Below are 13948 nucleotides of genomic sequence, written 5' to 3'. Positions count from 1 at the left end.
TTTCTATTTCAAAAATGATTAGTAAGTTGGAACTTTTAATCTTTAAAGTGTCACTTACAACAATCATACATTTCTTACAAAATCCAAACTTTATGTGATACAAAAATGCAAACTTTCAAGATTCAATGATGTTCAAGGTTGTTTGTAATCACTTCCTTGAACTAGAATCATCTTCAAAACATGGAGTAATCAAAGATGATTCCTTTCTAATGTTTAAAGGTTTAATCTTTGAGATTCAAGACTCCACTTTTCAAATTTCAAGTTCAAGTTTCAAGATCCAATAATGTTTAGGGTTGTTTGTAATCACTTCCCTAAACTAGGATCATTTCAAAATAAGAGAATATCAAAGATCAAACCTTTTCAACGTTAAAAGGTCCAATCTTTGAGATTCAAGACTCTTAAGTTTAATATTTCAAGTTCAAGTTCAATATTTCAAGTTCAAGTTCAATATTTCAAAGTTCAACATTTCAAGTTCAATATTTCAAAGTTCAACATTTCAAGTCCAATATTTCAAGATTCAAACTTTTCAAGTTCAAGTTCTATGTTCAAAATCCAAGACACTTTAGGTCGAGAAACTTGACCTAAAGTAGAGATTTTTGCTTTGAATCCATGTCGGGCGCACTTATTCTTAAGGAGTCGCTTGGCGTTCGGATCTCATGTGCTAAAATTCAAGTTCAATACCGCACTTTCAATTATGCAAGTTCAATACCGCACTTTCAATTATGCAATTTCAATTCCGCACTTTCAATTATGCAATTTCAATTCTGCACTTTCAATTGTGCAATTTCAATTCCGCAACTTTACTTGCCTAGTCCTTCTAGGCAATGTGGTTCCACCTCCTAGTCCATTTCTTGGAGGTCTTGTACTTTACTAATTTTACACCCATTTTTCATTGTGATGTTGCTTTATTTGTTCATTTCTTTCATCACCTAACATGCTAAATACAACAAAATACAAGGTTACGCCACGCTTAACAAAGATAATTTCTTGGACAAACCGATCTTAGGTTCCTTAAATTAACTTTAAAGCAAAGTGACCACAATACAAAGTATATTATTTGTTCTAAATTCAAACCCACATAGTCTAAACTAGGGTATTTTCGAAAATGTTGTGCCACGCATTTAAATCATTTTTAAAGCTCGCGAAATAAGCATCACATTCCCTTGCCCGGATCTCACCCATCCGTTTCTAAGATTTAATGCCTTATCCTAATAGAGTCACTTTTTGATCTTTCCAAACGAGACCCTAAATAATGTTTGGTAGCGACTCCTTCAAAATACAAAGATACAAAGGTTCTAAAACCTCCCCCGTAGGAAGGGAAAGAAGCGTACAAAAATACCCCCTACAATAGGCTATGTCCAACACTTCGCCGGAATATCCATCGACACTCCTGTATCGACCTCACTTGGCTCAAATGATCTGCCTGTCGCGGCCCAAACTACACCAACACTCACCCTCCTAACTCCTTTTTCTTCCCCCGCCACTCTCTCTCCTTCCGTCCCACTCACTGCTACCATCATGCGTGTCGAATCGTTCCTCACAACCGAGCCCACTCCTCTTGCTAGTATGACTAATCTAAGGAATTTGTTAGGTTTATGCAGGTGGTGAGAGAAGCAAGAAGTCGAGAGATAGAAAGAGGATGAGGAGGAAAGAGACTATTTCAGTGGAGGAAGGAGGGTGAGACATGGTGGTGGTGGTGGGATTTCTGGGGCAGCGGGTTATGCAGCAGGGGAAGGAGTTAAAAGGTTTTAAACAAAATTATAGGATTTTTTTAGAAGTTAAAAGGATTTTTTGATTAAATTTAAATTAAATGAAATAGACCAACCAGAGATAGACACGTGTTATGTTTACCTATTTCATTGGTCACCAATCGGTCATGGACTGTTTATGGAAGATAAACCCCAAAGCTTGGACTATTCCAGAGTTACTCAAAGTTGATATTGTATTTGGAAGAGCGGTCAAAGGTTGGATTATTTTTTACAAATTTACCAAAAAAAATTGTTGATTCCGGGGGTTGGTTTGAGGCGAGGTGGATACACAGATGGGTGATATATCGGGGATTAGTTTTATATTTTACCAGTTAAGAAAGAGATTAGGAGGGGTGGTACCTTTCCTATCGTGGGAGACGGGGTTAGAGATGAGAATTTTAGATGAATACGAGTGTGGAGAAATCGACAAGCCTCAAAGGCATGACTAGTTGAATAAAGTAAGTAACGAAGTAGGTTTACAGTTATCGGGTAATGATATAAGTATAAAACGATTACGTAGGTATGACTATCGAATTAAAGAGTGGATGAGAATAACACTACGATTGACACATGTGATGAATGGAGATGGAAATAATTTATTCATGTACCCTTTTTTTTCTAATAAATAAGACACCAAATGGGGAAATAACAAATTTATCCATCATTAGTTTTAATTAGGAGAATATCTATAAGGTATAGTTTTCAAATTATAATGTAATCAGACCACCAAATTGTCAAATACTGTAACACCCCGACAATTCTCTCTTTTCTAAAACAACATTTTAATATAAAACGTAGAGAATTATCAAGGCATTATCGCCCGTGTGAAAACGTTACGGCTTATTCAGAATTTTGCAGCGGAAAACATAAAACTAACTTTTAGGTTCATAAATAATCTATTACATATTAGGTCCAAACCAATTAACTGAATTAAGGAAATACGAATAGTACGACAAATTTCAAATCCAAGTTAACAAATTAAATCACTTAATTAACGAATAGAACTACAAGTTCTCTAATCCCGATCCCAATGATGCATCGTCTTCAAACCTGTAGATGGGCAACGCTTATTGATCCTTAGAGACTGCTCACCAAAGATGGGTCATCACAGGATCAATAAGGCATAGCCATGATCAACACACACAAACAAAGCACGTAATCAGCAAAGCTGAGTACTACATACTAAAACAACAACAATCCTAGCATGATACTATCAAACCAACAACCCTAACATGATACTAATAAATATAAGTAAGGACAGACAAAACGTAATAAATTGACGATTATACTTGACTAGACTAAGCTAGGCTTAATAACCATAATATTATTTTAGTTGAAATAGACAATGGACCGAGTTGACCATCCAGAAGTCTTCACTAAGGAAGACGAGGTACGGGCGCGACTCCGTAACCTCAGTGACCTGCGATATCGAGGAACGTTTAAATAAAAATAGGACACGGTGATCAATCCGGTCCCAAAAAAGGCCATGGGCTACCACCATGAACCCCAACTCCTGTTTGTCCGTCACTTCAGACGTGCACAGTCTAAAGCTATTGCTATTCAGTTTCACTTTACATGATTTACAAATTGAGATTCCGTTATGACTCAACCATTACATAAGACAGACAGTTCACATTTGTTCACAACTGTTTTTATCTTGGAATTAAGTAAGTGATCATAAAAGCATCAATCAAGACTCATTCCAACTTAACCAACCTTTCCTTTAACCATGAGCAACCCTGTATATGGGCATAAAGTTTCAACTTACTAAACAAGGTCCTCCGCCCTTATAAAGTAGTGAAAAGATAGAAAGGGAACAACAGCCAATTGATCCAACCCAATCATATAGAATAATCTAGTGTTCCCAACCAACATGTTTGTATCAAACATCCATACTAACATGTTACAGTTCTTATAGTGCAAAATAAGTTCAATAAGTTTGTCCAACAGTATTAAACATGCACATTCAATATAACCCAGTTCGTCCATAATATCAACATCACCAAGTTCAACAATAATATCAACATAACCAAGTTCAACAACAAGATTCAACATGGTTTCAACAATTAGCACACATTCCAAGCACACAGGTATGTACGTACCTTGTGTAAACAAACTGATAGGCCACTTTAACACTTTCAAAAGTTGCCTAAAGAGAATTCTCCACCTAACAACAACCAATATAGACTCATATCAATTCATATTGAATTTTCAGCAACATTAGGGAGCTTCAAACCCTTCTTAAACATAATTAGAACGTTTCCCAATATCGAAACTTGAATATTTAATTTCCTAGCATCATAATTATTATATTAATTATTGAAATTCGTTGAAAACTCTTCAAAGCATCATACTTTAAATTCCAGCAATATAACTAATTTCAAACTACCCCAAACCATAATTAACATGTTTGAAATCATAAAAACAATAACTTTAATAACTTATAATCATCCTACTATGATTTTAAAACTATTAAAACTTAAAATTCATGCTTTAATAATTAAAATTCTTATTTCAATCCAATTATATAATCTGAAAATTAAATTATTAATTAATCAAAATATATAATCTGAAAATTCATAGCTTAATCATAAAAATCATAAATTTAATTCAAGAAACATAAATTAAATTATTAAAACGTAATTAAAAACAATAATTTAGCTTAGGGTTCAAGAAACAACCAAAAGAGGAGAAAGGAGTTGCTGGCGGGCGGCAGGGCGCGGCAGCGGCGGTGGTCAGGCGAGCCAGGAGACGCGGCTGGCGCGTAGTGGTTGCGGATGGGCTGGTTGCCGAAGGTGGTGATGGCCAGCGTGGAGTAGTGACGAAACAGAGAGGAGAGAGAACGACGCCGACGAAATAGATGGACGGTGGAGGAAGCCGGGCGTCGGAGGAGAGCAGCGACGGCGGCTGCTGCTGCTCGGCGTCGGTTGTGGTTGCGTGCGACTGCAGTGTTTCGCACAAACAGGAATTTTGAGTGAGGGGAGCAAGGAAACGAAAGGGAAGAAAGAAAGAACGAAGCAAGAGAGAGAGAGAGAGAGAGAGAGAAATTACCGGCGTGAAGGCTGCGGTGAGGGTGGTCGCCGGTGAGTGGTGACGGCGGCCGTGAACAACAATGGAGGCTTGAGAGTGGTTTTCACGTGAATGTTGAAAGAGAGAGAGAAGGGTTTGATTTCTTGTTTTTGCTTTTTACGTGAAATTGAAAGAGAAGGGAGTAATTATTTTTTTGGGTTTTATTATTTGGGCTTCACCCAATTGGGCTAGAATTAGGATTTAGATTTAGTATTTGAATCCAAAATCGGTTATGATTGTTTTCTAAATTTAATTGTGTTTTCGTAATTCAAATTCTTTCAACATCAATTCTAAAATTATTTTTGATTTCATAAATCATTGAAATATTTAAAATGTATAAAAATAAACATTCGTAAATTACATATTTATTTCTGAAATTCGTAAATTCTATTTAAATATAATTAACTATACATTAAAATATATTAATAAAATGTATAAAATTACGGGGGATTACAATCTACCCCTCTTAAAAGAAGTTTCGTCCCGAAACTTGACACGAAAATTCACACATTTTTCAAAAGTTTTCAACTTATTCCTATTGGAGAAGTACTTGTGCCACTCATGTGCACTCTTTTGCCAACTTAAAGTTACTTGTAATATTCACGAACACATTTTCTTATGCGGAGAATCTATGTACTTTGCATCAGCATGAATAAGTTGCTAAAAATAAGCATAAAAATGCATATAAATACCATAAAAATAGGTAAAAAGCGCAAATTTCTATCGCATTCTACCCCCCTTAAAGAAAACGAGTTACGCCCTCGTAACTCATCTCAGGGAATAACTTTGGATATTTCTACTTCATCGAATCATTTCCCCAACGCTATATTTCCACTAAAATCGTAGCAAGTGGGATTTCTACACTTCTTTCCACACAATGCCTCAATAGGTGGTATCTTAAAGCTCACATAGTAACTATTGTTGCAAGAAATTCAATCGAAGATGGTCTTCCCAATTACCCTTAAAGTCAATAACACAGGATCTCAACATATTTTCCGTTAGTAATCTCAGTTTGTCCATCGATCGCAGGTGGAAAGCAGTACTCATTTTCAATGTCGCCCCCAAGATTCACTAGACCTTTTTGCCAAAGCTTCGGACTTTTATGGTGAGGATCTCAAATGTTGCCCCATAAAGATAATGTCTCCAAATCATTCAAAGTGAACACAATAACAACTAACTCTAGATCAAGGGTAGGGTAATTGATTTCATAAGGTTTCAATTGTCGTGACGACAGGTGCGGAGGTCAAACATTCCTTTAAAATCTGGAAAGCTTCTTCACATTTCTCACTCCACTTGAATTTCGATTCCTTTTTCAACAAGTTGGTCCTTGGTTTTTCTTTGTTCGAAAATCTTTCACAAACTCCCTATAATAGTCAGCTAGGCCTAGGAAACTTCGGATATCAGACACGTTCCTTTGGAGTTGGTCACTCACTCACAACTTGATTCTTAGTAGGATCTACAGAAACTCCTTCTACTCAGCTTTCTCTTTCTAGTGATCCTCATTACGGCTTTCATGGATGTATAACTCTTGGGCTTAACTCTTAGCACTTTCACCAATTCATACATTACCATCTTTTCAAGACAACAAATGATTTCTAACGATCCTGGACCACTCAAATTTTCTCTTAAATTTATTCCCTTACGTAACATAGCTCTCAATCAATTTAGTCCTTTACTTTTCCGTCGGTGTCACTTATACACATATGACTTCAAGATTTGTATACTTCATTTAATAAAACTAGATTCTTTCAAGCGTCTCCAAGTAATTCTCAAGTGTTTGTCATGCTCTTTCTCATTCCTTGAACAAATCGGGATATCATCAATAACATAATATCGAACTTAATTCGGAATTCGTAGAAAATCTTATCCATCAAATCCATAATTATGGTAGGTGCATTGGTTAACCCAAAAGACATTATTCTAAACCCATAATGACAATAACGAGTCCTAATGAGGTCTTAGTCCCTTATCAGCTATCCTCAATTGGTGATACTTCAAACACAAATCAGTCTTCGAGAACACACTCGCCCAATTCATTGATCCAATATGTCATCTATTCTAGGCAAATGATACTTGGAGTTTAGCTCCCTAAATTCGATGCATAATTCCATACTCTTATCTTTCTCCTTAATAAACAACACATGAGCTCCTCACGGTGACGCACTAGGCCTAACATACTCCTTAACGAAACAACTATTGCGATTGTGTCCTAATTAGATCATTTATAGGTGTCGTTTCAGGATTTAACTCTATAGTGAACTCAAATGCTCTAGCTGGTAACATACTTGCAATTTCACTCGGAAACACATCAATGAATCCACTCACAATGGCAACATCCTTGATTTCCACTCCAACTTCTTTACCCACTTCTAACACACTGCAGAAAAATAGTTCACACTCCTTATTCATCAAGTCCTCACTTGCATTACAGAAAAAAACTAAAGGTTTTTGGACTTCTCAAAACATCTATACGAGGTCAATCTTCCAATATGGTTCCTTAAATTTACTTTCTGAATTTCACAGTACGTCTATCTTAGCCTTGTACAAATTTAGCCAATCCCATCACGAGGTTTATCAATTATTGTGCCTTTTGCTTTCTCATTAAAGGAGTTTCCTTAAGGCAGTAACAACGAAGCCCAATTGAATCTCTCAACAGCGCTAAGTCTAACCCCATTTTCTCTCCACCACAAATCAGCCTCATCTTCCAAGTACAGTACAACTTGACCCACTCTCCTGTTCTCAAGACAGTTCACATCCCCAAACAGTTTCTCATTTTCTCTAACCCAGTTCTCTAAAAGGTAGGATCAGCTTGCTTCTTAAAGTATGGTGGCTTAACTTTGGTTAGTCTCTCAAACATGTCCCCAGTAGAATCAGGACGCTCAGTTCTCTCTTCAGCCAGTCTTCCCGCCAAAAGGCGAATAGTAGCAACTAACTCACTATTGCTTGACATTCTAGTGTGCGACCTAAAATAACTCATATGTCCCCTCTACGAAAGAAATTTAGATTTGATCATAGAAATCGCATCAACAAACACTTATTCAAGAATGTACACCAATAATAGAGCAATCATCGTCACTCATTCAAGAAAATATCCCCATAAAGGACATACAATTTGAAAACCAATGAATGGAAGTTCAATCACAACAAATAAGTAATAATATTCCCATTCGGGTGCCCAAAATAAACTCATGATCATTTGGATTATCAATAATCTAACTCTATTCCTCAAAAGAATGTTAATAACAATTTCTAAACCATAATAAGGCACTTGTCCTCAAATTAACATAAAGGTTCTATGACACAAACATAAACTATTGTTGGCGAATAATGGAATTCTCAAACTGGAAATGAATACTTTAACTTCTATTGCTAACTCTATAAAGGTTTATTACATCCTTGAAAATAATAAAGAACATTTCAAACTTCAATAAACTTTAACTTTAAACTGTTGTAGCTTCGCTACTTATTCTTTAAAACATAAAAGAGCTAATTAACTATTTATGACTTCAAAATATTTGTGGCCTCTTGCCTATCCATTGCTCCTGAAACTTGCGGAGTGAAATTTAGATCTCAAAATCATCAAACTCTTCTCCAGGGTCTTCATCTTCTTCCATATCTTTATCTTGATTAGGCTCACTTGCCACCTCCTGTTCACTTTCGAGCTATGCATCTGAATCACTAGAAATTCAATGGTTGGCTCATGGGCCACTAGGTTAGGATTCTCTGCCTCAACACCTACATTCTCATTCTCCACAGCTACATCATTTTCTTCTAGGTCATTATTTACACTTATTCCCATAGGTTCTTCTGTAACTGCATCCCAAGCATTACTCCATGAGTTTCTACCCTCCTTGAACCCATTTTCTACGACCTCAATAATGGTGGTCAGGATCTCTAAGTCATATCTCTACCTACCATCCCTAGTCCCATACTTAATCAACTTTGGTGTTCCATCATCAGAATGCATGTCTTTAAACCTATCTTTGAGTTCTAGGTATGGGATTTTGTTAGGTAAGCAATAGACAATGGTGGATGCTACAGTATCCTCTCTTATTAAGATGGGTTGGTCTTGTATCTAGCAAAATACTCACATCCAAACACGACTTTCTTCACAAAGAGATATTTTATTCCTGAAAGAAGCAACTTAAGATCTCACTAACGATTTCCCAACCAAACCATAATCAAAGTTCAATAAAGCAATAAGTTCGGTGGAATCAAACAATCTCTCTAACGCACATTTGACTGCAACACTTGAACATTTAACATATGCATATAACAATTAACTTCTTATGCTAGAATTAACTAGTATGCACACATAATTCTATCCTATATGCCCTTCTTATATTACCCATCTCTCGTAATAAATCAAAATAAGTAAACATTGAAACGCTTAAAATAAAACAAGAATGATTAATAAGAAAGAAATTTTTATTAAACGAATAAATAACGAATAAATAGAATAAGGTTTTTTTTTTGAATATATTTAATTTAAATACGAAAAGAAGAACTTACTTAATTCACATAAACGTAAAGTTTCGAATAAATAAATTAATTTCAAACTTAAATAAGAAATATTAATATACTTTTTAAACAAAATAAAATGAATTTGGTCCCCCAAAAAAAAGTACCAATTTTTGAACACTATAATACGTAGAAACTCGATTTTTAAGAAATTTATTTTAAATAACTAGATAGTTAGGCACCTAAAATTTTATTAAAGTAAAACCTTAGCTTCTAGATACCACTTTGTAACACCCCGACAATTCTCTCTTTTCTAAAACAACATTTTAATATAAAACGTAGAGAATTATCAAGGCATTATCGCCCGTGTGAAAACGTTACGGCTTATTCAGAATTTTGCAGCGGAAAACATAAAACTAACTTTTAGGTTCATAAATAATCTATTACATATTAGGTCCAAACCAATTAACTGAATTAAGGAAATACGAATAGTACGACAAATTTCAAATCCAAGTTAACAAATTAAATCACTTAATTAACGAATAGAACTACAAGTTCTCTAATCCCGATCCCAATGATGCATCGTCTTCAAACCTGTAGATGGGCAACGCTTATTGATCCTTAGAGACTGCTCACCAAAGATGGGTCATCACAGGATCAATAAGGCATAGCCATGATCAACACACACAAACAAAGCACGTAATCAGCAAAGCTGAGTACTACATACTAAAACAACAACAATCCTAGCATGATACTATCAAACCAACAACCCTAACATGATACTAATAAATATAAGTAAGGACAGACAAAACGTAATAAATTGACGATTATACTTGACTAGACTAAGCTAGGCTTAATAACCATAATATTATTTTAGTTGAAATAGACAATGGACCGAGTTGACCATCCAGAAGTCTTCACTAAGGAAGACGAGGTACGGGCGCGACTCCGTAACCTCAGTGACCTGCGATATCGAGGAACGTTTAAATAAAAATAGGACACGGTGATCAATCCGGTCCCAAAAAAGGCCATGGGCTACCACCATGAACCCCAACTCCTGTTTGTCCGTCACTTCAGACGTGCACAGTCTAAAGCTATTGCTATTCAGTTTCACTTTACATGATTTACAAATTGAGATTCCGTTATGACTCAACCATTACATAAGACAGACAGTTCACATTTGTTCACAACTGTTTTTATCTTGGAATTAAGTAAGTGATCATAAAAGCATCAATCAAGACTCATTCCAACTTAACCAACCTTTCCTTTAACCATGAGCAACCCTGTATATGGGCATAAAGTTTCAACTTACTAAACAAGGTCCTCCGCCCTTATAAAGTAGTGAAAAGATAGAAAGGGAACAACAGCCAATTGATCCAACCCAATCATATAGAATAATCTAGTGTTCCCAACCAACATGTTTGTATCAAACATCCATACTAACATGTTACAGTTCTTATAGTGCAAAATAAGTTCAATAAGTTTGTCCAACAGTATTAAACATGCACATTCAATATAACCCAGTTCGTCCATAATATCAACATCACCAAGTTCAACAATAATATCAACATAACCAAGTTCAACAACAAGATTCAACATGGTTTCAACAATTAGCACACATTCCAAGCACACAGGTATGTACGTACCTTGTGTAAACAAACTGATAGGCCACTTTAACACTTTCAAAAGTTGCCTAAAGAGAATTCTCCACCTAACAACAACCAATATAGACTCATATCAATTCATATTGAATTTTCAGCAACATTAGGGAGCTTCAAACCCTTCTTAAACATAATTAGAACGTTTCCCAATATCGAAACTTGAATATTTAATTTCCTAGCATCATAATTATTATATTAATTATTGAAATTCGTTGAAAACTCTTCAAAGCATCATACTTTAAATTCCAGCAATATAACTAATTTCAAACTACCCCAAACCATAATTAACATGTTTGAAATCATAAAAACAATAACTTTAATAACTTATAATCATCCTACTATGATTTTAAAACTATTAAAACTTAAAATTCATGCTTTAATAATTAAAATTCTTATTTCAATCCAATTATATAATCTGAAAATTAAATTATTAATTAATCAAAATATATAATCTGAAAATTCATAGCTTAATCATAAAAATCATAAATTTAATTCAAGAAACATAAATTAAATTATTAAAACGTAATTAAAAACAATAATTTAGCTTAGGGTTCAAGAAACAACCAAAAGAGGAGAAAGGAGTTGCTGGCGGGCGGCAGGGCGCGGCAGCGGCGGTGGTCAGGCGAGCCAGGAGACGCGGCTGGCGCGTAGTGGTTGCGGATGGGCTGGTTGCCGAAGGTGGTGATGGCCAGCGTGGAGTAGTGACGAAACAGAGAGGAGAGAGAACGACGCCGACGAAATAGATGGACGGTGGAGGAAGCCGGGCGTCGGAGGAGAGCAGCGACGGCGGCTGCTGCTGCTCGGCGTCGGTTGTGGTTGCGTGCGACTGCAGTGTTTCGCACAAACAGGAATTTTGAGTGAGGGGAGCAAGGAAACGAAAGGGAAGAAAGAAAGAACGAAGCAAGAGAGAGAGAGAGAGAGAGAGAGAGAAATTACCGGCGTGAAGGCTGCGGTGAGGGTGGTCGCCGGTGAGTGGTGACGGCGGCCGTGAACAACAATGGAGGCTTGAGAGTGGTTTTCACGTGAATGTTGAAAGAGAGAGAGAAGGGTTTGATTTCTTGTTTTTGCTTTTTACGTGAAATTGAAAGAGAAGGGAGTAATTATTTTTTTGGGTTTTATTATTTGGGCTTCACCCAATTGGGCTAGAATTAGGATTTAGATTTAGTATTTGAATCCAAAATCGGTTATGATTGTTTTCTAAATTTAATTGTGTTTTCGTAATTCAAATTCTTTCAACATCAATTCTAAAATTATTTTTGATTTCATAAATCATTGAAATATTTAAAATGTATAAAAATAAACATTCGTAAATTACATATTTATTTCTGAAATTCGTAAATTCTATTTAAATATAATTAACTATACATTAAAATATATTAATAAAATGTATAAAATTACGGGGGATTACAAATACTCTTAGAGTTTTAAAATTCTAAACTCTCTTATCAAAAAATAATGTCGAGTTCAGGGCTTGGTTTGAGGCGGTGGATACACGGACGGATGATAAAGCGGGGTTAATTTTAATTTTATTAAGTGGGTATGACTATCGAATAATTAAAAAGCGGATGAGAATAAATTTATATTTGACATGGGTTATGAAAGGGGAAGAACATAATTTTATCTATGTACCCTTATTTTTTTTTAAAATTTGTTAAATAAATTAGACACGGAATTGGGCAGTAACATATATATATATATATATCCATCAATAATTTAATAAGAAGATTATCTATAAGCTCTATTTTGTTGATAATTGTCTATAACTATAGATAAAAATATGGAAATTTATTATTCATATCATAAATCGTGCATTGCACGGGCACTATACTAGTTACTATATACTAAAAGACACATCAGGGCTGACATGTGTCACGTCCCGGTGAGTCCTTAGTCTTTTTTCCTTTTTTTTCTTCTGCCGAAAAGATTTCGCCATATTTTAAAGAATCTTAAAAGGACATCCGGAATGACATGTATCATCTCCTGGTGTATCCTTAGTTTATTTTTAAAAAAAATATTTAACAGTAGAATCTTTTTTTAAAAATCTAATTTCCTGATTTTTTTTTATTTCCTTCTATTTATATATGAAAAAAGTAAATTATGACTTCATGTAATACAACAAGGATAAAAAAAATATTAATATATATGTTAGGAATGGGAAAAAATCACAATTTTTTTAGATATTAATGTTTCTGTAATATACGTAGTAAGCTATTTGGAAACTCCGTAATGGCAAAATAGAAAAATATTTTTTTGATTTTTATATAATTTTTAAAAAAAAAATTCATTACACTCTTAACCTATAATAGTTAATAAATAAATAAATTATTCTGGATGTGTGATTATACCACCATACCCAAAGATTTTTCCATATGTTAAAGAATCATAAAAAGACACCCGGAATAACATGTGTCATCTCTAGGTGTATCCTCGGTTTTTTTTTTTAAATATTTTATTGAAGAATCTTTTAAAATATTTGATTTCCTATTTTTTTTCTTCTTATTCTTTCCATCTATTAAACTAGTATGGAGTAATAACTGTGTCGTTGTTAAATATTTCAATTCTATAAATATATTTTGTGTTCCCACATAATTAAAGAAATGTCATAACTTTTTGATACCCACATAATTAAAGAAATGTCGTAACGCGAGTAAGTTTATACACACACTGAAACTTTCCATCTCTTTTGATGCAAAAGTATGAAAGTTGTTTAATTTTTTTGTTAAAGGAGTAAATAAAGAAACTATAAATATGAGAAATTATAAAACTGAAGTAAATTCCTTAAATAGAAACAATGAAGAAACAAGGCATAAGTAATGTAATATACTCCCGTACTATAAATAACAAGAAACAGAGGTGGTGGGGGCAGGGTAGAACCACACATCAATTAGAAATATAAACTAGTATTTTTTCCCGAACGATACCCTGTATTATTATGTGAATAATAATTAATTATTATATCTATTATATAAGCCAAGAGGGGAGGGGCAATTCAGTAAGTTCACTTTTCGT

At 34.6% G+C, this 13948-nt stretch overlaps 2 long non-coding RNA genes across 2 annotated transcripts; both read right to left on the bottom strand.

Annotated features, from left to right (window-relative positions):
• Positions 1–2598: 2598 nt before the first annotated feature.
• LOC130465961 (uncharacterized) lies at positions 2599–5109 on the bottom strand. Its single transcript, XR_008925981.1, has 4 exons — positions 4800–5109; positions 4430–4691; positions 3851–3915; positions 2599–2832 (listed from the first exon to the last, which is right to left on the bottom strand). It is a non-coding gene; the product is annotated as an uncharacterized lncRNA (long non-coding RNA).
• A 4563-nt stretch (positions 5110–9672) lies between these two features.
• On the bottom strand, positions 9673–12185 carry LOC130465960 (uncharacterized). The gene is made up of 4 exons (XR_008925980.1): positions 11876–12185; positions 11504–11765; positions 10925–10989; positions 9673–9906 (listed from the first exon to the last, which is right to left on the bottom strand). It is a non-coding gene; the product is annotated as an uncharacterized lncRNA (long non-coding RNA).
• Positions 12186–13948: the final 1763 nt, after the last annotated feature.

The sequence above is a fragment of the Spinacia oleracea genome, chromosome 1 (genome assembly GCF_020520425.1).
Source record: "Spinacia oleracea cultivar Varoflay chromosome 1, BTI_SOV_V1, whole genome shotgun sequence".
Taxonomy (NCBI): domain Eukaryota; kingdom Viridiplantae; phylum Streptophyta; class Magnoliopsida; order Caryophyllales; family Amaranthaceae; genus Spinacia; species Spinacia oleracea.
This window is presented reverse-complemented; position numbering and strand designations above follow the sequence as displayed.